Raw genomic sequence first — 23,128 nt, 5'->3', positions numbered from 1 at the left:
TTTCAAAATATTTTTGGCTACATGGGGCACCCTGTCCTTCTAAATAAATTTGGTTATTGTTTTTTTTTATTTCTGCAAAGTAAGTTGTTGGAATTTTAATTGGTATTGCATTTAATCTATAAATTGGTTTAGGTAGAATTGATATCATAACCATATTATGCTTGCAATCCATGAACACTGTATGCTCTTCTATTTTTTTAGGTATTGTTTGATTTTTCTTTAGCAGTTTCTTGTTGTTTTCTGTGTATAGGTCTTCTGTGTCCTTGGTTAAGTTTATTCCTAAATACTTTATTCTTTTGGTTGCTATTGTAAATGGAATTATTTTCTTGGTTTCCTGTTCCTGTTGGTCATTCCTTATGTATAGGAACACTACTGATGTTTGCATGTTGATCTGGTAGCCTGCCACTTTGCTGCACTCATTGATTAGCTCTAGTAGCTTTTCTGTAGATTTTTCTGGATTTTCTACATACAGGCTCATGTCATCCACAAACACTGAAAGTTTTACTTCTTCCTCTCCAATTTGGATGCCATTTATTTCTTTTTCTTGCCTAATTGCTCTAGCTAGAAGTTCCAGCACAATGTTGAATAACAATGGTGACAGTGGGCATCCTTGTCTTGTTCCTGACCTTAGAGGGAAAGCTTTCTGTGTTTCCACATTGAGTATGATGTTAGCTGTGGGTTTTTCATATATTGCCTTTATCATATTGAGAAAGTTCCCTTCTATTCCTATCCTTTGAAGTAATTTCATCAAGAAAGGATGTTGAATTTTGTCAAATGCCATTTCTGCATAAATTGAGATGATCCTTCTTTTGCTTTGATTTATTGATGTGGTATATTACATTTACTGATTTTCTTGTGTTGAACCAGCCTTGCATACCTGGAATAAATCCCACCTGATCATGGTGTATAATTCTTTTAATGTGCTTCTGGATTTTGGTTTGACATTTTGTTGAGGATTTTTGCATCTGTATTCATTAGAAAGATTGGTATATAAATTTCTTTTTTTTTTTGTAGTATCTTTGTCTGACTTTGGTATTAGGGTGATATTGGCTTCATAGAATGAGTTAGATAGCTTTCCCACCTTTTATATTTTTTGAATAGTTTGAGAAGGAATGGTATTAATTCTTTCTTGAATGCTTTGTATAATTCATATGTGAAGCCATCTAGCCTGGGGCTTTCCTTTTGTGGGAGCTTTTTGATGACTGATTCAATCTCTTTATTTGTGATTGGTTTGTTGAAGTCATCTGTTTCTCCTTGAGTCACTGTGAGCTTTTTGATGACTGACTCAGTCTCTTTACTTGTGATTGGTTTGTTGAAGTCATCTATTTCTTCTCGAGTCAATGTTGGTTGTTTATGCTTTTCTAGGAATCTGTCCATTTGCTTTAAGTTGTCTAGTTTATTAGCATATATTTCCTCATAGTATCTTTTCCTCATTTCCTTTATTTCTATGGGGTCAGTAGTTATGCCCCCTTTCCCATTTCTCATTGTATGTATTTGAATCCATGCTCTCTCTCCCTTTCCCTCCCCCTGCCCCTTTTGTTAGCTTAGCTAAGGGTCCATCGATTTTATTGATTTTCTCAAAGGAACAATTTCTGACTTTGTTGATTCTCTCTTTGTTGTTTTCAATTTTATTTATTTCTGCTCTAATCTTTGTTATTTCTTTCCTTCTGTTTGCTTTGGGGTTAGTTTGCTGTTCTTTGTTTAGTTCTGCCAGGTGAACTGTTAATTCCTGAATTTTTGCTCTTTATTCTCTTAATATAGGCGTTTAGGGCAATGAATTTCCCTCTCAGCACTGCCTTTGCTGCATCCCATACGTTTTGATATGCTGTATTTTCATTGTCATTTGCCTCGAGGTATCTACTAATTTCTCTTGTAATTTCTTCCTTTACCCACTGGTTGTCTAAGAGTGTGTTGTTTAGCCTCCATATATTTGTGAATTTTATGACCTTCTGCCTGTTACTGATTTCCAACTTCATTCCATTATGACCCAAGAAAGTGTTTTGTATAATATCAATATTTTAAAAATTTGTGGAGACCTGCTTTGTGAACCAACATGTGGTCTATCCTAGAGAATGATCCATGAGCACTTGAGAAAAATGTGTATCCTGCTGTTGTGGAGTGTAGTGTTCTACTAATATCTGTCAAGTTTAGTTCATTTATCATACAATTCAACATCTTTGTATCTTTATTGATCCTTCGTTTAGATGTTCTATCCATTGATGAGAGTGGTGTATTGAAGTCTCCAACTATTATTGTACAGTTTATCTACTTTCTCTTAAGTGTTGTCAGTGTTTGCCTCATATATTTTGGGGCACTCTGGCTCAGTGCATAAATATTTATGATTGCTATGATTTCTTGATGAATTCACCCTTTTATTAATATATAATGTCCTTTTAGTTGTTTCACATTTGAAGTCTAATTTGTCTCATTCACAGCTACTCTCACTTTTTTCTGGTTGTTGTATGCATGAAATATCTTTTTCAAACCTTTCACTTTCAGCCTATTTTTGTCCTTGTGTCTAAAATGAGTTTCTTATAGATAGCATATAGATGGGTCCTGTTTTTTAATCCATTCTGGCAGTCTATGTCTTTTTATTGGGGAGTTTAACCATTAACATTTAATGTTATTAGTGTAAGGGCAGTACATTCTTCTACCATTTTCTCTTTTGGATTTTTTATGTCATATCTTATTTTTTTTCTCTCTCTCCTTTAACTCCTGATAGTTTTCATTTCTACATTCTTCTCCAAACCCATCTCTCCTGTCATTTCCTATCAGCCTGCAGCACTCCTTTTAGTGTTTCTTATAGAATAGATCTCTTATTCACAAACTCTCTGAGTTTGTTTGTCTGAAAATATTTTCATTTCTCCCTCATTTTTTTTATTGAGATTGTGCACATATCATAAAATTATCCAAAGATACAAAGTGTACAATCAATTGCCCATGGTACCATCAAACAGCTGTGCATTCATCACAATTTTTTTTTCAATTTTTAGAACATTTTCATTACTCCAGAAAAGAAATAAAGACAAAAAAGGAAACTCAAATCCCCCCATGCTCCTAACCAACCCCCTCCATTATTGATTCATAGTTTTGGTACAGTACATTTGTTACTGCTGATGAAAGAATGTTAAAATACTACTAACTGTAGTATATACTTTGCAATAGGTATATATATGTTTTTCCTATATGCTCCTCTATTATTAACTTCTAGGTATAGTGTCATACATTTATTCTAGTTCATCAGAGAGATTTCTAATATTTGTACAGTTAATCATGTATAAGATTCACTGTTTTATACATTCCCATCTTTTAACCTCCAACTTGCCTTCTGGTGACATACATGACTCTGAGCTTACCCTTTCTACCACCTTCACACACCTTTCAGCACTGTTAGTTTTTCTCACAATGTACTACCATCATCTCTGTCCATTTCCAAATGTTTAAGTTCACCCTAGTTGAACATCCTCCTTATAATACACAACCGCTCCCCATTCTTTAGCTTCGTTCTATATCCTGGTAACTTATATTTCATGTCTATGAGTTTACATATTATAATTAGTTCATATCAGTGAGACCCTGCAATATTTTTCCTTATGTGTCTGGCTTATTTCACTCAATATTGTGCCCTCAAGGTTTCTTCATCAACCATTTTTTTTAAAGACAGTTTTGTTCATGTACCATACATTCTGTAAGAAAACAATTGTTGGTTCCCTGTATAGTCACTTGTTTATGTATTCAACACCATCACCACTATCTATATAAGGACATCTCCATTTCTTCCACAAAGAAGAAGGAAGAGTCAAAGAAGGTAGAGAGACAAAATAAAAAGAGAAAAAGAAAGAGAGAGAGAAGAAAATGACAGCTAGAAAGCAACAAAAGGAAAGATAGCATTAAAATAAAGTAGAATAAAGAGTCAGACAAGCTCACCAGTGCCAGGAGTCCCATATCCTTCCCCTATGTCCACCCCCCCATATGCATTTAGGTTTGGTATATTGCCTTTGTTATGTTAAAGGAAGCATAATACAATGTTTCTGTTAATTATAGTCTTTAGTTTGCATTGACTGTATTTCCCCCCAATTCCACCCTATTTTTAACACCTTGCAAAGTTGACATTCATTTGTTCTACATCATGTAAAAACATATCTGTACCTTTTCTTACAATCATTGAGCACCCTATGTTTCACTGAGTTATACAGTCCCAGTCTTTATCTTTCGTCTTTCTTTCTGGTGTCCCACATGATCCTAACCTTCCTCTTTCAACCATGCTCACAGTCATCTTTGTTCATTGTAGTTACATTGCTGTACCAAAATTGTTTTCCAAACCTTTCACTTCTGTCTTTTCCTTTCTGTCTGTAGTGCTTCCTTTAATGTTTCCTGTAGAGCAGGTATCTTGGTCACAAACTCTGTCATTTTCTCTTTGTCAGAGAATATTTTAAGCTCTCCCTCATATTTGAAGGACAGTTTTGTCAGATATAGGATTCTTGGTTAGTGGTTTTTCTCTTTCAGTATCTTAAATATATCAAATCAATTCCTTCTTGCCTCCACGGTTTCTATTGTGAAATCTGTACATAGTCTTATCAAGCTTCTTTTGTATGTGATGGATCGCTTTTCTCTTCCTGCCTTCAGGATTCTCTCTTTATCTTTGACATTTGATAATCTGCTTATTAAACATCTTGCTGTAGTCCCATTCAGATCTACTCTGTTTGGGGTATGTTGTGCTTCTTGGATCCATAATTTTATGTCTTTCATAAGAGATGGGAAATTTTCATTGTTTATTTCCTCTATTATTGCTTCTGCCCCTTGTCCCTTCTCTTCTCCTTCAGGGACACCAATCACACATACATTCCTACATTTCATTTTGTCCTTAAGTTCCTGGAGCATTGCTCATATTTTTCCATTCTTTTTGCTATCTGTTCTTTTGTGTGTAGGCTTTCAGGTGTCTTGTTCTCCAGTTCCTGAGTGTTTTCTTCTGCCTCTTGAGATCTGCTGTTTTATGTCTCCATTGTTTCTTTCATCTCTCATGTTGTGCCTTTCATTTCCATATATTCTGCCATTGTTTTTTCGAACTTTCGATTTCTACTTTATGTACACCCAGTGTATCTCAGCTGAAGGGTAAGTTTGTTCCTTTGACTGGGTCATATCTTTGTTTTTCTTAGTGTAGGTTGTAGTTTTCTGTTGTCTAGGCATCTGGTTCCCTTCGTTACTCCATTCAGGTTCTCCCAGAACAGAACAGACTCAGGTTTCAGAAGGAGGCAATAGTATCACATCTCCCTGAGAGTGTGCTTTAGAAGACTGGTACACCCTGTGAGGTCTCAAGCCACTGTGCTTTTCTGTCCAGCAGGTGGCACCTGTCATCCTGTGGCTCCAGACTGGTGTACAGGAGGTGTGGCCCATGGCTATTTTCCCCCAGGCTCTGGAGTCTGGTTCTGAATGGAAGGTGGGTAGTAGAGCTTGGCACCATCTACTTCCTCTTAGGGAAGATACACCCCCGAGGGGGAAGTCATTTACATTTGAATAGTCTCTCTGCCTGTGCTGTCTCCACTGTTGTCTGGGTCAGAGTGCTGGGAACTGAAAGTGGCTGAAGCTTTCTCCACTGAGCTGAAAAAGGGACAGAAAGCCCCCTTCAGGGCCAGTCTGCAGCCTCCCTCTGGCTTTCCAAGGTCAGTCGTCACAAAAAGCCTCTGTCTACTTGTTGGGGATTCATATCTTTTATTGAGCAGTCCACATTTGTTAATTAAAACCCCAGTTGGAGCTTAGCTGAGCTATATTCGCTTGCTTGGAGAGTGCTACTCTCTAGCACAGCAAGGCTTTGCAGTTCGGGCCATGGAGGGTAGGGGCTCCTGGCTTGGATCCGCAGTTTTTACTTACAGATTTTATGCTGCAATCTTGGGCATTCCTCCCAATTTAGGTTGGTGTATGATGAGTGGACAGTCACGTTTGTCCCCCCACAGTTATTCCAGATTACTTACTAGTTTTTCCTGGTTGTTTATTAGTTGTTCCAGGGGAAGAAACTAGCTCCCACTCCTCTCTATGCCGCCATATTCTTCCATCTCCTCTCTCCCTTATTTTTGAAGGACATCCCTCATTTTGAATTCTTGGTTGGAAGTTTTTCTCTTTCAGTATCTTAAATATATCATACCACTGCCTTCTTGTCTCCATGGTTTCTGTGGAGAAATCTGTACATAGTCTTATTGCACCTCCCTTTTATGTGCTGGATCACTTTTCCCTTGTTGCTTTCAGAATTCTCTGTCTTTGACATTGGACAATCTGGTAAGTGTCTTGGAGTAGGTCTATTGTGATCTATTCTATTTGGGGAACACTGCACTTCTTGAATCTGTAATTTTATGTCTTTCATAAGAGTTGGAAAATTTTCAGAGATTATTTCTTCTATTATTCTTTCTGCCCCTTTCCCCTTCTCTTCTCCTTCTAGGACACCCATAACATATATTTTCGTGCTTCATGTTTTCATTCAGTTCTCTAAGACCCCGGTCATATTTTTCCAGTGTTTTTCTGTCTGCTGTTTTGTGTATATGATTTCAAATGTTCTGTCTTCCAGTTCACTGATCTTTTCTTAAGCCTATTCAAATCTGTTGTATGTCTCCATTGTATTTTTCATCTCTTCTATTGTGCCTTTCATTCCCATAAGTTCTGCCATTTGTTTTTGCAAGCTTTTTAGTTCTTCCTTATGTTCACCCAATGCTTCTTTATATCCTTCTTTATATCCTTCATCTCTTTTGCCATATCTTCCCTCAGCTTATTGATTTGATTTTTCAGTTGATTTAGCATGTTTGTTTGAACATCTTTAATTAGTTGTTTCAATTCCTGTATCTCAGTTGAAGTGTTAGTTTGTTCTTTTGGCTGGTCCATATTTTTGTGTTTCCTAGTATGGCTCCTAATTTTTAGCTTTCTAGGCATCTGATTTTCTTGATTAGTTTATTCTGGAGCTCATTTTCACTCTTTTTCCTAGGGTTTTTTTGTTGGTTGGTTTTGTTCTCTATCTGTTCTTTGACATTCAGTTCAACTTATTCTAGACCTCTAACATAGCTTCTACTTAATTGTTCAGAATTTTTAACCTCTTATTTTTTGTTTCTTGCCCTGCCTCTATGCAACCTTTTTGTGAGAGGGTCTCCCTAGATATGATCAACCCCAATCGGATTTTCCCAGCCTAGACAGGCCCAGGTTTTTGGAAGAGGGTATGAAGTTTCCCTGAGAATGAGATCCCACAGATTGTCAAACCCTCCTGTTAAGTCTCTAGGATCTTTGCTTTTGTTATTCTGTCCAGCAGTTGGCACTTGTCAGCCTGAAGCTTCCCACCAGTATAAAGAGGTGCTTTTAATTCTCAGCAGACCCTGTCCCTGCCAGTGTTGTGGCTGACTCAAGCTGAGTTTCTGTTTTCTAGCCCCTGAGGTCTGAGTTCTTTGAAGAAGAACTTGAGCTGGGCCATGCCCCACTTTTCTTGGGGGAAGTTATACCCTTTAGAGAATTGTCTCCCCCACTAGACTCATTGCTTTGTCTCTCAGACCTATCTTAGTTCACCCATTGCCTGGATCCAGTGGCCAATTGCAAATATCTGAGGCTTTCTGTTATGAGCTACTTAGAATAGTTATCTCAAAAAAAAAAAAAAAAAAAACAACAAAACAGGCATCCCTTTTCAAGGCCTTTACCCAGCCCCCAAGTTTTGTCAGTCCCAGTATATACTATTTAAAGATACACCCTTTAGGCTATTATCTCTTCACCTGAATAGTTACTGTCAGACAACTTTAATTCTTCCCTTGCTTGGGGCAGTGCTGAAGCAGGAGCTCTGATGGGCTATTGAAAATTAAAAAGATACAGAGTCAGAAAGCAAGAAAAGAAGAAAGAAAAAACCGCTTTTCAAAGCTGGACCCCAGCTCCCCAGGTTTGTATATGAGAGCCTGAGTTGGTACCTGTTTCTATATGCCCCTTTTTCTTGAAGCCCAGCCCTTTTCCAGTATTCTCAACACTTCCAACTCCAAAGTCTTGGGTTTTTTGTTATTGTTGTTGTAGCCCTGCTTTCTCTCTCCTGGACTGATTCCTCCCAGTTCCTTATGTGCCTATCTTGGTTTATCTGTGCTTGGAGCTTTTATTCAGCATCTGAATTTGTTAATTAATTCTGTAATGGGGGCTAAGTTGAGCCTCCCTTCTTGGTCCCAGCACAGATTGTTTTCTTTCCCCTTGGGGAACCAGCTACAAGACAGCTTGCCATGCTTTGGGGGGAGGGGCATGAGCCCCCTGGCTGGGGAAATTTACAGGTCTTCACTGGGATCTCAGCTATTCCAAACTGTGTAAAATGTGTGACCAGTCACATAAGTCCCAAAAATGGCTATTCCATACAGTTCCTGGCTATTTACCAGCTGCCCTAGAGGAGTAACTAAATTCCACACCTCACCTTTCTGCTATCTTGCCCTGCCCTAACCATCTGCTTTTAATATGGCAGTTGATAACCAAAGTATGACTGAAAGCCCAAATCCCATGCCCAATGTCTTGTATGGGCATTGTTTAGAGCCAGAAATGATCAAAAGAAAAAACAAATAGGGCCATGAAAAGGGTGTGATAGAGACCAAGAACACTACAGGAGCACTGGTGGAATCTATGTTGGACTATTTTCACTCCTGAAGGAAAAAAATGCCTGAATTAATATGACCGTAGACACTAGGAGTTTTAAATATCCTAAATCCCCAGTATAGAGAGACCAGCACTTAGTACATAGTAGGTACTCAATGCAAATCTGAATTTGAATGAATAAATAAGTGAAATTAACAAATATTTTGGGAAGCTGGGGTAGGATGGAGAGGAGATAGTGGGCCTTAGAGTCCAATTCTGTCTTTTACAAGGTATGTCCTGGGTAAATTGCTTTATTCCTCTAAATCTCCACTTTCTCCCCCTTAAATGGGGGAAATAATACCTCCTTCACAGGGTTGTGATGAGTATGAAGTAAAATAATATATATATAAGGCCTTGTAGAATGTGATTGGGAAAGCCATGTGCATCACACTCCCCTTTCTCCAGTGTATGGATGGATGAGTAGAAAAACAGGGCAAAAAAACAAAACAAAACAAAAAAACAACTAAAGGAAGGATGGGCAGGGAGGACAATTTGGGGTTGTTTTTACTCTTTTTTTTTAATTCTTGCTTTCACTGTTTCTGGTACAAGGAAAATGTTAAAAAAAAATTGATCGGGGTGATGAATGAACAATTATATGATGGTAATGTGATCAATGGATTATATACTTTGGATGACTACATGGTATGTGAATAAATCTTAATTTTTTAAAAAAAGGCCTTGTAGAGTGTTTGGCCTAAATTAGACTCTTAACAAATACATTTGTTTAGTTCTTATTGATCTAAGGGAACTCTGGAGTATTTAAGGTCTTTTGGTGAAGGGCAACTCAAATTATTAAAGGGATGCAAACTGTTCCACAAGAGGGCAGTTGGATAGACTAGAATAGAGAAGTTTTAAGAATCACTTCATAGCTGAGAAAGATTCAAGACAGAATACAGAAAGTCAAAGTAGACTGGAATGAAACTTAGAGGAACCTTATTTTTTTGTCTTACAGTTAAAGGCCCAGGGAGAAATATGCATTTGCCTAAGATCATGCAGGACTAACTCCATGTCTTCTGGCTCTTTGTTCAGTGATTTCTTCTACCCTGAGCTGCCTCCCCATTTCACTGCTTTAATAAGACTACTTTTCACCGTTGTCTTACACCATAAAGAACTGAATCATAGGAAAGCTGCAAGATAGAGCTGGGAGTAAAAACCATTTTCTCAGTGAAAATTCTCATCTAGTTTTTAGGTAAAATAGATTCTTGGACTCTGGCTCTGCCTGTGAGAAATTCACCAGGGCACTCAGAATCAAGGAAGATGGCAAAAACAATGAAATTTAGGTCTCTTATTCTTCCCTAAACCTGATTATAAACATTGTTTTCATTCAACAAGACCATAAGATGAGCTCTTAACAGCCACCCCTACCTAAAAAAATGTAAACACATACAACTTCTGTATACTTTAGCATATCAAGACCTCTGGATATCTTTCTTTTAGTTACCAGAATCCAATGAGACCTTCGTCTCGACAGTCTGAGTTTTTCTTTTTTGTTAATTCTTTTTTTTTGAAAGGTTAAGAATTTTAGTCTTTGCTTCATACATCCATCCTTGGACACACACACACACACACACACACACACACACACACACACACAGTGCATGGCAGGCCCAGCCTAATCCAGAGAGGATGGATCTGGTGTCTCGAGCAAGTCCTGTGCCCTAGGATTAAGAGATTACCAATATATGTAATTACATATATTACATATATTAGTAACTCTCACCTAATCTTGGCTTTTTCTCTTGACCTTTAACCTGGCCCAGCCTCTCCTAACCTCTCTGCACCATCTTCCCATTTAAACTAATTTCCAATCTTCCAATGGGAGATGAAGTCATGGGGCAACTCAATTAAAACCTAGTCTCCCATAAAGGGAGGGATTTCAAGAGGACATGATGGCAGAAAAGCCAGCTCTAATTGGCACAAATGAGGTAGTTCAAGTAGTTGTTCTTTGTGGTGATAAAGCAACAACAATAAAAAAGTATTCCTGCTGTGCAGACCTGGAGCTGCTGCTGACTTATCTCTGAGATTGTTCATGAACCTGAGAACACAGTGCAGGAATGAGGGCCTTAGATTAAAATATACAAAAATACAAAACCAGAATATTTATTTTAAGGAAAAAAAAGTTAAAATGCACAAGATATGTCATTCGCACACAGCTAGTGCAGTTGGCATCCTGGAAAAAGTGGGACCCAAGGTGCAGTCATCCAAGGGAGCAAATAAATAAAACTGTATTGGCCCAGAATGGGGTAGAGTGAGCTTAGGAGCAGTCGGTCTGCAGCTGTCCCACCAACCACCCCTTTTGCCTGGCATCACAATCCACTGCTTAGGACAGCTCCCAGCACCCTGTCCCAAGAGAGGGTTATGACACAAGACATGGAAAAACCCTGTTTCACTCCTGAGAGTCCCTCCCACAGAATGCATTGGCTCCTTGGTTGGGTCCATCAAACTGCTCTCATCTGTTCACTCGGCATGAGAAATTTTTATAAATCCTCTTTCAAAGGAAAACTTCCCTATCCAGGCCACTGTCATAAAACTAGAGATTCTAGAGTATTTCATACAGACTTTAAGGGTATCTCTCCTGAAAGCCCTCACTTATATTTGGACAGAGCATGGTTGGAATTCCTTTGCCTCACTCCCCTCCTCCACCAAGATGGAAGAGGGAGTGATGCTATGGACCCTGGGATACACTGCCTGAGATACACGGCAGTGTCAGCTGCCCCCTATCCACCCTCTCCCACTTTCTCCACTCTGCTGATTGATCCCTGCTCCTTGAAACTTCCTAATTGCAAAAGGATTGCCCCCACGCACTGTAGGCTCAATTCTGGGCCTCTGGGAGCAGGGCAGGGCTGCGGATCTCTTTTTCTTCCTCCTGAAAGTTGGAAGGCTTTCCCTGTGAGCTGGGTTCCTGCTGGGCCTTCAGTGGACATGAGGCCACCACATGGCTGATGCTCTGGCAGAAGTGACATTTCGTCGGCTGGGGTGGCAGCTTGCATTCCTTGGCATGATGGTCTAGACCTCCACAGTTGTATCACCTGTCTCCTTTTGATCTGCACTTCTGCATGTTGTTCCCCTTTGGCCGTCTCTCACTCCCAGTACAGGACACCCCACCAGCTCCAGTGACACGGATAGATTCCAGGCCCTTGGCAGACTTCTTAAAGGTGAACTCCACTGCCTCACCCTCTTGCAGGCTCGGGAAGCCTACATGTGCAGCTTACTCTGATGCATAAAGACGTCCACAGGGGAATCCAGCGTGACCCCGGGGAGGGCGGTCATGGACAGGAAGCCGAACCCCACGCGCACGTTGAAACACTTACAGATGCCGGCACGGGGCAGCAACTATGGCTCCTCTGCCTCCGCGGCCGCGTCTTCCAGCACCTCCGCCACCACCTTGGCGCAGCCACCTGCAAACTGCTGGTTGGACACGGACCGCATGGTCGTCCCCTGAGCCTGCGGCCCCGGGCCCATGGTCGGGCGGCGGCTGGCCCCAGAGAAGTCCGGAGAGGCAAAGGGGCGGCTCGGAGAAGAGGCAGCTACATCGCCCCCGGCACCTTTGTTGTCAATTCTTGATCTTCACTGTTCTTTGAAGACTGTTTCATGCAATTTGAAATTACAGCATGCATAATATCTCATTTTAAGAGGAAAGAATCTGAATTATCCTGAAGAATCACCTGTGGAATTCAAAGACATATCTGAAACTTTAAGTCTCAGAGACATGCATTTGAAAGAAGAAATGAAAATGGCCTGCAGAATGGATACTTGAAAGAAAATGCCATCAAGCCCTTTCAGCCCAGTTCCCAATTGCTTCTATGCCCAGGGAGATACTTAATTAGATAAATCGTATTCTAGGATGAAATCAAACTTCGTATGGTACAAATGATCTATTTTTTCCAAGTTTCATTAGCTTTTCCAGTAATGGAAATCTGCTTCACATATGACTTTAATTTGCATATATTCAAGGTTAGAACAAAACTGTGGCAAACCAAGTAGACAGAGTAAATCCATGGCTTCTACGACAGAGTCTCGTAGATTCATCTACAGTAGCAGCTTCTAACATTTTTTTTTACTTGTATTTGTGGAAAAAGAACAGCAATGAACAAATAGGATACAGTTGGTAGCATAGGAAGACTTAAAACATTTCATGTTTTATACACAAGAACAATAATTCAAAAAGTATGCAAAATAAAGAGGGAATCAAATCCATTATTTAATATCCATAATTTTTCCCACAATGACTGCTGTTGTAGAGTACTTAATGTTAGTCTTTAGCTTATTTCCTTTTTTCATAAGGAAGGGTATTGAATTGAGACTGAAACATAGGAAAGTGGTGGCTGTTCAAGTTGGGTTTGTGGTAGAGGCAAATGGGAAGCTAATAACATAAAACAGGAAGATCAAACATGAAGCAGACCTAGCCTGGGCAAAGCATAAGTATATAATAGTTCTAGAACAAACCTTGTAGGGCCTGGATTGTTTTCACTGGTAACTCATATGGTTTTCTTAGGCAAGGGACATGACAGATTCCAAGAAACTATGGTGTGACAAGCATTATGCTCTCCATTAAATGAATTAGAGACCCCTTTTTCAATAAGCTCCCATTTCAATGAGAGAGAAAGAAAGAGAAACAACAACTAAAAATATCATAACTAAGTCAGTCACATATATGGTAGTGGTATTCTTAGAAGTCTACGACAAGCCATTTCTAAGTAGTGCTCAGAATCTAAATTCACATAGTGCAATTTTCTGATTGCTTGATACTTAAACTTTATTTCCCCCCACCACTCTCTTTTATTGAGGTATAATTTGCATATGATAAAATGCACAGATTTTATGAGTACACTTCAATGAATGTCAACTCATGTAACCAATACCATAATCAAGATATAGAACATTTCCATCATCCAAGAAAGGTTCTCACTTCTGACTTCTACCACTCTAACTTAGTTTTGTCTATTTTTAGGTTCATAAAGGGGAATTACATAGTATGTACTTGTTTTTGTTTGCTAAAGTTGCCAGAATGCAAAATATAGCAGAAATGGGTTGGCTTTTAAAATGGGCATTTATTAGCTCACAATTTAGTTCTTAGACCATGACAATGTCCAAATTAAGGCATCAACAGGATGATACCTGCACTCTGAAGAAAGGATGCCTGCATCTGGGACAACTTTGTCACATGGGAAGGCACATGGCTGGTGCCTGCTGGTCCTTTGCTCCGGGTTTCATTGCCTTCAGCTTCTGGTTCCAGTGGCTTCCTCTCTGTGTCCTGTGGATCCTTTCTTAGCTTCTCTGGGGCTTTTCTTCCAAAGCCCTCTCAGCTTTTGTCCTTTATACTCTCATACAGGACTCCCGTGAAAGGATTAAGACCCACCTTGAATGAGTTGGGTCACATCTCAATTGAAACAACCTAACCAAAAGGTCCCACCCACAATAGGTCTGCATCCACAGGAATGGATTAAAAGAACATGCCCTTTTCTGGGGTACATAACAGCTCCAAACTACACATTTTTGTGTGTGTTTGGCTTCCTTCAGTCAAAAAATATCCATGGCATTGTGTTACTGCATGCTGCATACTGTATTTTGTTCTTTTTATTGCTGAGTGGTATTTCATTGTATGAATATACCACAATTTGTTTACCCATTCTCAAGTTGAAGGACATCTGGATTGTTTCCAGTTTAGGCTATTATAAGTAAAGCTGCTATGAACATTCTTATATAAGTCCTTGAGTAGATACATTTCTTTATCTTAGATAAATACATAGGAGGGGAACTGTTAGTTCACACATTTTATTCTTGAACTCTTATTTTGATTAATCTCTTGGTGCTCTGGATCACATCTTTAAATGCTGTTTGTTGAAAAGTTTCCTAAGTAGCATATTTCTTGAGAAATGGTGTATCTCTTGAGAACTTATACAGAATGTATTTTGGTTTTTATGTGCACTTTTGAAACCCAACTTCTTCTCTGTTACCCACTGTCAACATCACTACTATAGACCAGATCTTATCATCATTCACCTGAAATAATGCACCTAAAGGGTAGGGACAGTATCTTTTCATCATTATGATCTCAGTGCCTGGCATCTAACTAGAGATTAGCATATATTTGTCAGATGAAATTGCTTCTGCTGAAAAACCCAAACTGACATTTTATTAGTGCAGTTTAGTTACTCCCTCTTATTCGCAACCCAACCTCATCAGCACAAAATGAAAATTTACAAGAGCTAGGAGTTAACATTCAAATTCCAGATGGAGCTGATGAGATGGCAAACACAAGAAAAAATGCCCAGAACATTAACTACACAATCCTATAAAATGACAGTGTAACTACACCATAAAAAACATATTAAGGAGTAAAGAGCCCAATGGGACATTGCTTGACAAATGTTGAAGATACCAAGCTAGAATAAATCAGAAGTGCTATCCCTTCAAAGGGGATGGGGAGAAATTGGTTGGATTTATGTGTCATTGTTGTTGAAATAACTTCATATACATCACAGCCATCAGGATTGTTTACCAGCAGAACATGATGTTGTATTTCAATCAAGCCATTATTAGGTGATGGTTTTTAGAGCTGGGAATTAAACAAGTTCCTGTGCATGTGCACAAGCACACACACATACACACACACCCCTTCAAAGGTTAAGGCTATGGAAGATTCTGGCAAGACGTGGTGGCTATCATTTAGATTTATTTGTCTGTACAAGAAAAACCAAATATTTTCCAGATAGGTTGTCTTCAGTTTCACTAAATGTTTGGGGCCTAGAAGGTGCCATTAAATATAGCTTCCCAAGGGCCAAGAATTCAAGCCTTTGCTACAGTGATTCATTCCTAGGTATTCCATCCTGCACTGCCCGCTTGTAGATAAGTTCTTTTATAACTGACATCAATTTGTCAAGAAATCCTTCTACCTTTAAAATATATTCAGAATATGACCATTTCTTCCTGCTCCATGCTGGTCCAAGCTACCATCATCTCTTGCCTGTATTACTATCATTCCCTTCTATCTGGTTTCCCTGTTTTCAACCTTGTTCCTCCACAGCTTATTTTCAACCCAGCTGATGCTGTCATTCTTCTAAAGATAATAGTAAAAGCTACCCTCCTTACAATGACCCAGGGGGACCTGAAATGATGGGCTGTCCAGATAGAGGGCCACTTACCTCTCTAACTCCATTTCATACATTCCTCTGTTTCACTCCTGCTCCAGCTCCCCAGGCCTCCCTGTGTTCCCTGAATGTGCCACGGATGCTCCTGCCTTAGGACTTTGCACTGATAATTCCTTCTGCCTGAAACCCTCTTCCCCCAGGTATCTCTTACATATCAACTTCAAGTCTTTACTTAAATGTCACCTCTCAATGAAGCTTGCTCAGATCACCCTAATCAAATTGCAATACCCTCCTGCCTTCCCAATACTTCTAATCCCATAGCACCACATTCTGTCTTTCTACACACTTTATTACATATATAATTTATCCCTCTTCCTCAACTAACTCCATAAAGGCAAGTTCTACAAATTGTTGTCTATTTTGTTCACTGATACATCCCATCTCTAGTGTTTGGTATATAATAGGCACCCATGAATATTTTTTGAACAAATGAATAACCTTGCATTGGATGTTTGTTGAAATGAAGATCTTTCTTGAGGCTAACTTTAGTATGGAAAGTTTCACCTTTTTGTATATATGTTATATTTCACAATAAGGAAATAACTGAAACTGTGGAACTGCAACCCATAAAATTCTTTGACATTTGCTCTCTTACTACTTGTTAAATTGCACTTGGAAAGTTACTAATGCGATGCAAATATGCTATATTACATTGTCAGGATTGATATTGCTAGGATTGTTATTTTAGGTTTTCTTTTTAATTATATGTAGAATTCCAGGTAAAAAAATATCTTTCCTGGGATTGAGGAGAACTTTTATTAAACATTTTTTTTATTTAGGTAAAATTCACATAAGATTAACCATTTTAAACAATTCATTTGTCATTTAGTACATTCTCAGTGTTGTACAACCTGTCTTCTATCTAGTTCCAAAATATTTTCGTCATCCCCCAAAAGAAGCCTCATTCTCATTAAGCAGTTACTCCTCATTCCTTCCAGCCCCCAGCCCTTGGCAACCACCAATCTGCTTTCTGTCTCTATGGATTTGCCTATTCCAGATATTTCACATATATAGGTTCATACAATATGCGACCTTTTGTATTTGACTTCTTTCACTTAGCAGAATGTTTTCACGGTTCATCCATGTTGTAGCATGTATCAGTACTTCATTCCTATTTATGGTGGAATGATAATCCATTGTATGTATATACTACTGTTTATTTATTCATTAATCCATTGATGGATATTTGGGGTGTTTCAACCTTTTGGCTATTGTGAATAGTGTTTCTACGAACTTAGATGCACATGTATTTGTTTGAATACCTCTTTTCAATTCTTTTGGGATATACCTAGGAGTAGAATTTCTGGGTCATATGGTAATTCTATGTTTAACTTTTTGAGAAATCACAAAACTGTTTTCCACAGCAGCTGCCTCATTTTACATTTCCACCAGCAATGTACGAGGCTTTCAATTTCTACACAATATCAACATTTGTTACTGTCTGTATTTTTTTAAATTATTGTAGCTATCCTGGGGTATGACGTGGTATCCCATTTGATACCACTTTTTGATTTGGGAAGGGGGCTTTTTAAATGAAGAAAAATTCACAGTTGTCCTTGTTAGTTCATTTAATATATAACATTAAAAGATTCTTCTTAAAATTAAGAACATGTTTTACTTTTCTGCGCAAGAAAATGATATCATGTCTGGCCACTGACATTTTTCAGATTCAGTGGTCCATGGTACATGGGATAAATATTCAGGGTCCTAGAGGAAGAGATTATACAACACATTGCTCAAGTATTGATATTTAGTTCTAAGAATTTAGAGCATCATATTTACAACAAAATAAGTGCTTCTCATGCATCAGTCCTTCACATACATCTAATACTTGTATTTATTATTTTTTCCTTACGTTGACACACTTAAGGAATTAAATGTATCTATCCAAAAATAGAAGCTTTATATCACTATTAATGGAAAATCGGTATCATTTGTTACAAATAGAAAAGGAAAATTAAATATACATAACATGAAAACAAAAATTTAACTTTCAGCTAAATACCATTGTCTGCCCAATGCTCTGAGTCTGAGGTCTCCCTCCAACTTGTTAAAATAGGAGAAAATAAAATGTTAAAAAGATGGAAAAGCATATAATACCAAACTGAAACTTTCTCTTTGACATCATCAAAAGAACAGAAAAAGAATTTAAAAGGGATAACTGTCTCACTGTGTGATTCAGTATTATTCATCCCTGTGTTTGGATCTCCCCTAACATCATCTCCTGTGACACTGGTGTCATAGGGTGGTGTAGAGCACAGACTTTGTAATCCACCATCTGGATTTGAATGCTGACCTCACCACTTACTGACTGTGCAACCTTGAGCTAGAGACATAATCTCTCCAAGTTTCCTTTTCTCTCATCAGTGAAATGGGGTAAATAGTGCCTATTTTGGACATAGATGTGACAAATGATGTAATGTGTAAAAGCACAAAGCAGTTACTTTCAAGTGTTAGTTCTCTTCTTGGTCAAAAAAAGATTCTTTGGCCTTTAATTTCAATGACCAAAATCCTTCCTGTTCATTCAGGCCACCCATTAGTCCTCACTGTCAAGGGTTAAACATTCTATTTAATAAGTTAATAGTTTGTATTTTGTAATTAACATTTATATTAATATGCCATTATGGGTGTTTTGGGAGTGGGCGCTTGTCCTGGATAGTCTTATTCAGCAACTCTAGCAAGTTTTGAATGGAGAATGACAGTAAATGATAAGGCAAATGAGGTTGCTTTGGGAACAAAGATGAGCTCTTAGTCTCATCTCTACACCAGAGGAAGGCTGGAGCAGAGTATCAATATATAAAACCTGCTTGGGCTGACTTGCTCAAGAATAATTTATCAGAGTTGGGGGTATTTGCAAAGGTCAGTGCTGACTTATCAAGAATATTCAGCATTTCCACTTCCCTCCTGTGCCTCACATTACACCATCATGCTTTCTTTTAGCATGAGATTCATATGCATTCCAGCAATAAGAAGCTGGCACTTGGAGTCTATTTCCCCCAACTGCAGGAAAGCAGGGGCAATCACGGGCTAATGTATGTCTTTGTACTCATATAGCTATTAAAGTAGCTGATTAAAATTATTTGAATAATTCAAAAAATTAAGCAGGAAAACAAGAAATATCTGCAAACTAATAAAGATACAATTACTTTACTTCTTCAAGAAACACCAATTTTAATTCCATGGTTTGAAAAGATAAGATGGCAATAAATATTCATATGTTACACTTTTTTAAAGATAAAAACTAGGGAGAAAATGCAGACTATGGTGAAAGCACGTGGTTTAAGTTCCCTTTTTAGATTTTATAATAATCTTTATATTTCTGCATTTTCTCCCTTTATTAGTATCATGGGACAGCCAGACTTAATTATATCTTTAAATTATGTTTCTTATTTCTTTTTTGGGGGGCTCATTTGTTTGTTTATTCCTAAAGATGCGGATTGATGAGGGAGGGGTAGAAAAGTGAAGACAATGAGGTTCTTTCTGTGTCACCTTTTATGACAGAAGTTGGATTTTATTTTTGTATTTCGATTCAAAGACAGGGTTTGTTAGGCTTGAAGGCGTGAGTGGGAAAGAAAATCTTCTTTGAAGGAAAAAAGGCTTATTCATTCAATAATTATATCTGTTAGCAGAGAAAGAAAGGTTCACTAAATAAACAAGGGTGCTGGGATAATTACTCAACCATTTGGAAGAAAAAAATCAAGTTACATTTCCTCTCATCACAGAATAAAAATAAATTCCTGATGGACTATGATTTAAATTAAAAAAATAATAAATGAAACAGAAGAAAATATAACTGATTTCTAATCTGACCTCGGGATGTGAAAAGAAGTATCAATAGGAAGAAAAAAACAGATTATAAATATTTAGGTAAAAACGATAATAAAAATAAAAAGACAAAAAACCTGGAGCTATTGCTTTGTAACATAAAATTGTGATAAAGAAGTAATAGTCCAAATATATAGAGTTCATATTAAATAATAAGGAAAACATTTCAACCTCATTTGAAATTGGTCAAAGGACACGGACAAGTAATTCAAAAAAGAAATAATAAACGTAGAAAAATTCAGTCTCACTAGAAATAAAAATAAATGATAGCTTCTGGTTCTGGTCAAGATCGGTTAAGTATGTTCCATCCTATCTCGCCTACTAATAACAACTTAAACTCTGGATCCACATAAAGCAACTATGAGAAGATTCCGAAAGGTGGAGAGAAGACAAATGGCACTGGGACAAGGGAAGACTTGTCAGTCCCTTGCGGTTATATTTTCTCAGGTATTTCTTGATGTGGGTGGTAGAGCAGCCTGCAAACAAGAGTCACTAATTAGAGAGTGAACAAATAGAGTCCCAGGAAAAGCCCACTCCCTCTATCTGGAGGACTTGGTAAAGGGAGGTCCTGCAAGATAGATCCTTTTGACCACACCTGCCCTACTAACACCACAGAAGAGACAGCACTCCTCTCCTCCCCACCAGCACAGCAGCGGTAGACTGGCCTTTCTCTCCCCACAGAGTGCATCCATCAGGGAGTGTGGGGTAGAGCTCGCCACTCACACCTTCCTGCACCAGGCAAATGCCAGAAAAGAGGTGTGGAGAAACAGCTTGCTAGTTTCTTAGAGTTGAACATATACTTGTCATATGCCCAAGTAATCTCACTCCTGGCTATTTTTCCTAGAAAAGTGAAAACTTACATTCACACAAAAACCTGTACATGATGGTTTGTGGCAGCTATAGTTGTAATAGTCCAACTGGAGACCACCAAAATGTCCTGCACTGGGTGAATAAACAAACTGTGGGATGTTCATACAGTGGAATACTACACAGCAATAAAAATGGATAAACTATTGAAAAACACAACTTGGATGGTTCTCAAAAGCATCACGCTGAGCAAAAAAAATCAAATTTCAAACGGTTACCTTGTGTATGATTCAACTTTAAATAACATTCTCAAATGACAAAATTTTAGTGATGGAGAATAGTTTAATGGTTGCCAGGGGTTAGGGTTGGGGGAGGAGTGACTATGAAGGGATCCCAAAATTAGTTTTTAGGGCGTGATAGACCATAAGAATTTCACAGAACAGAAAAAATAAACTCATATGACAGGACTTTATTATGAAAGTGTACTTCAGTATGTTCTATAAATTTTAAGGTTACTATACGTATGTATATATGCAAATGTGTATACATTTACATATACATGTATATAAGCATATGTATATATTTACTAAATATGGATGATCTACAATGACTTAACATATTAAAATTCTGAATTATTTTACTCAGACCAAATAAATAAAATATATTCTTAATTTTCAGATAAAATATCTCTTTTTAAAATAAGCAATTTCAACTTTACACAATATTAAAAAGAGTCAAATATTGATAATAGGAATATTGTATTAGTTAGGGTTCTCCTTGGAAACAGAATCAATGAGAGATGTCTCTGATTATCAAATTGTAAAAGTGACTCACGCAACTGCGGGAGCGCACGAGTCCAAATTCTGCAGAGCCATCAACAAGCTGTCAACTCCAAGGAAGATGTCCGACGAACTCCTCGAGAAACGAACCAATAACTTTGAAGAACTCCTCAGGAAACGAACCGGCAACTTCGACGAGCTCCCCAGGAAAAGCTTCACTGAGCAGCTGAAGAAGAAGTGAAGGGTCTCTAACCGTCCGGTTTATAAGCCTCCAAGTGATCACCTGGACCAAATCCAGCCAATTGCATTCTCTCACTGTGGAAGCACGCCCCTTGATGAGTCATCAATCAGCTGCAGTCAATTGACTGATGATCCGACAAACCAGACCGTTGGTTTATTAACCAGCCTCAAATATCCTCACAGCAATCGTCAGGCCAGTGCCCGCTTGACCAGACAGCTGGGTCACCTAGCCAAGTTGACACATGAACCCAACCATCACAAATATATATTGATGTAAACTTTTTAGAAAGGAATCTTTTAAATGTATCAAAAGTCTCAAAGGAAGTCATACTTGGTTCCAGATATCACTTTTGTAAGGAAATATGAGGTGTGGACAAGAATTATATACAAAGATGCCCATCCCATCTTTGCATTTCAATGGTAAAAGAATCTCTGAAAAATATTTGCATTATAATGGTGAAAATTTTGAAAAAAAATCTAAATCTGCACTATAGAGGAAGAGTTAAACAAATTGTTTACATATAATTATATTTACATATAAATTATATACTTTCATATATTTTATTTTTAAATATCAATATATGTAAATGCATATTTTACACATTTACATATTTATGGTTTCATATACATTTAATAAAATATTGATGGTGATTAATTATTCTGAGTGGTAGGATTATGAGTTACTTTTCTTTTCTGCTTTTGATGTTATTTGTCATATATGGGGGCATGTTTATGTATAATGCATGTAATGAGCATGCTATGATCTGGGAAAATAAAAAACAAAAACGATTGGCTTGAGAGTAAGGAGACCTGGGGTGTAGTTACTGTTGTCACTACCCACGTAACCCCAGCAGACTATTAAAAAGTCTAGGCTCTTTTCTCACCCGTTAAAGGAGTGGTTAGATTATGTCTCTTCAAAGTTCCCTTATAGCGCTACTATTTTATAGTTCAATTACCTGCCATGTGTGATGCCCTATATGAGGCAATACAAAGATGGATAAAGTGCACTTAACCTCAAGAACCTTAATGTCTAGTCAGGAGGAAACAAACATGTACACATATAAATCAATACACTGCAAGGCAGAATTTGGTGAATGCCATGAGGGTTTAGTAAAGGAAGAAACCACATCTGGCTGGGTGAGCAGAAACATTTCATGAAAGAGTTGGCATAATCAGCCTTATCTCTTCCACTTGCAGTTCAGCTTATTTTGTCCTCTATAATTTTCTCAATTGATTTCCAATTTTATTCCATTAGTCGTTTGGATCCTTATTAGTTTTTATTTCAATTTCCTCTGTAGTGAGCCCTGTCAGCAGCCAAAGAGTGACACAGAACTAGTGAATATGAATCCAAAAGAACAAATCGTAACTCAGTTGACAATTACGTTGGCTAAATGCCGGCCACAGTAGGAAACAGCCAAAATATTTATCAACAGGATTTTAATTCTACAGTTTGATTTACATTTCTGCTCAGCTGAGTGTGTGGTATATCTAGCTGGTTAACTCTAAAATTCTAATCAAAGGACCTTCAAAGCACCAAGACAAATATTTGTCTTAGCCTTGCAATTGCCAACCTCAGATGATAGGGCTCTTGGACAATTCAGAAGTTCATTAAGAAGTCCTTTAGGTTTATTGTCTAACTACTCACATCACACCAACTGAATGTTCCCACATCCCCAAAGTATTTTTTTCCTTTTTTTTCCTCAA

At 38.0% G+C, this 23,128-nt stretch overlaps 1 protein-coding gene and 1 pseudogene across 1 annotated transcript in view; both read right to left on the bottom strand.

Annotated features, from left to right (window-relative positions):
• CPNE4 (copine 4) overlaps window positions 1-23,128 on the bottom strand; it is a 553,047-nt gene that overhangs the window by 286,371 nt on the left and 243,548 nt on the right. The window lies entirely within an intron of this gene.
• LOC119540965 lies at window positions 11,435-12,051 on the bottom strand (annotated as a pseudogene).

This window comes from Choloepus didactylus, chromosome 1 (assembly GCF_015220235.1).
Source record: "Choloepus didactylus isolate mChoDid1 chromosome 1, mChoDid1.pri, whole genome shotgun sequence".
Lineage (NCBI taxonomy): Eukaryota > Metazoa > Chordata > Mammalia > Pilosa > Megalonychidae > Choloepus > Choloepus didactylus.
The sequence above is the reverse complement of the archived record's forward strand: the minus strand, read 5'-3'. Positions and strand labels throughout refer to the sequence as shown.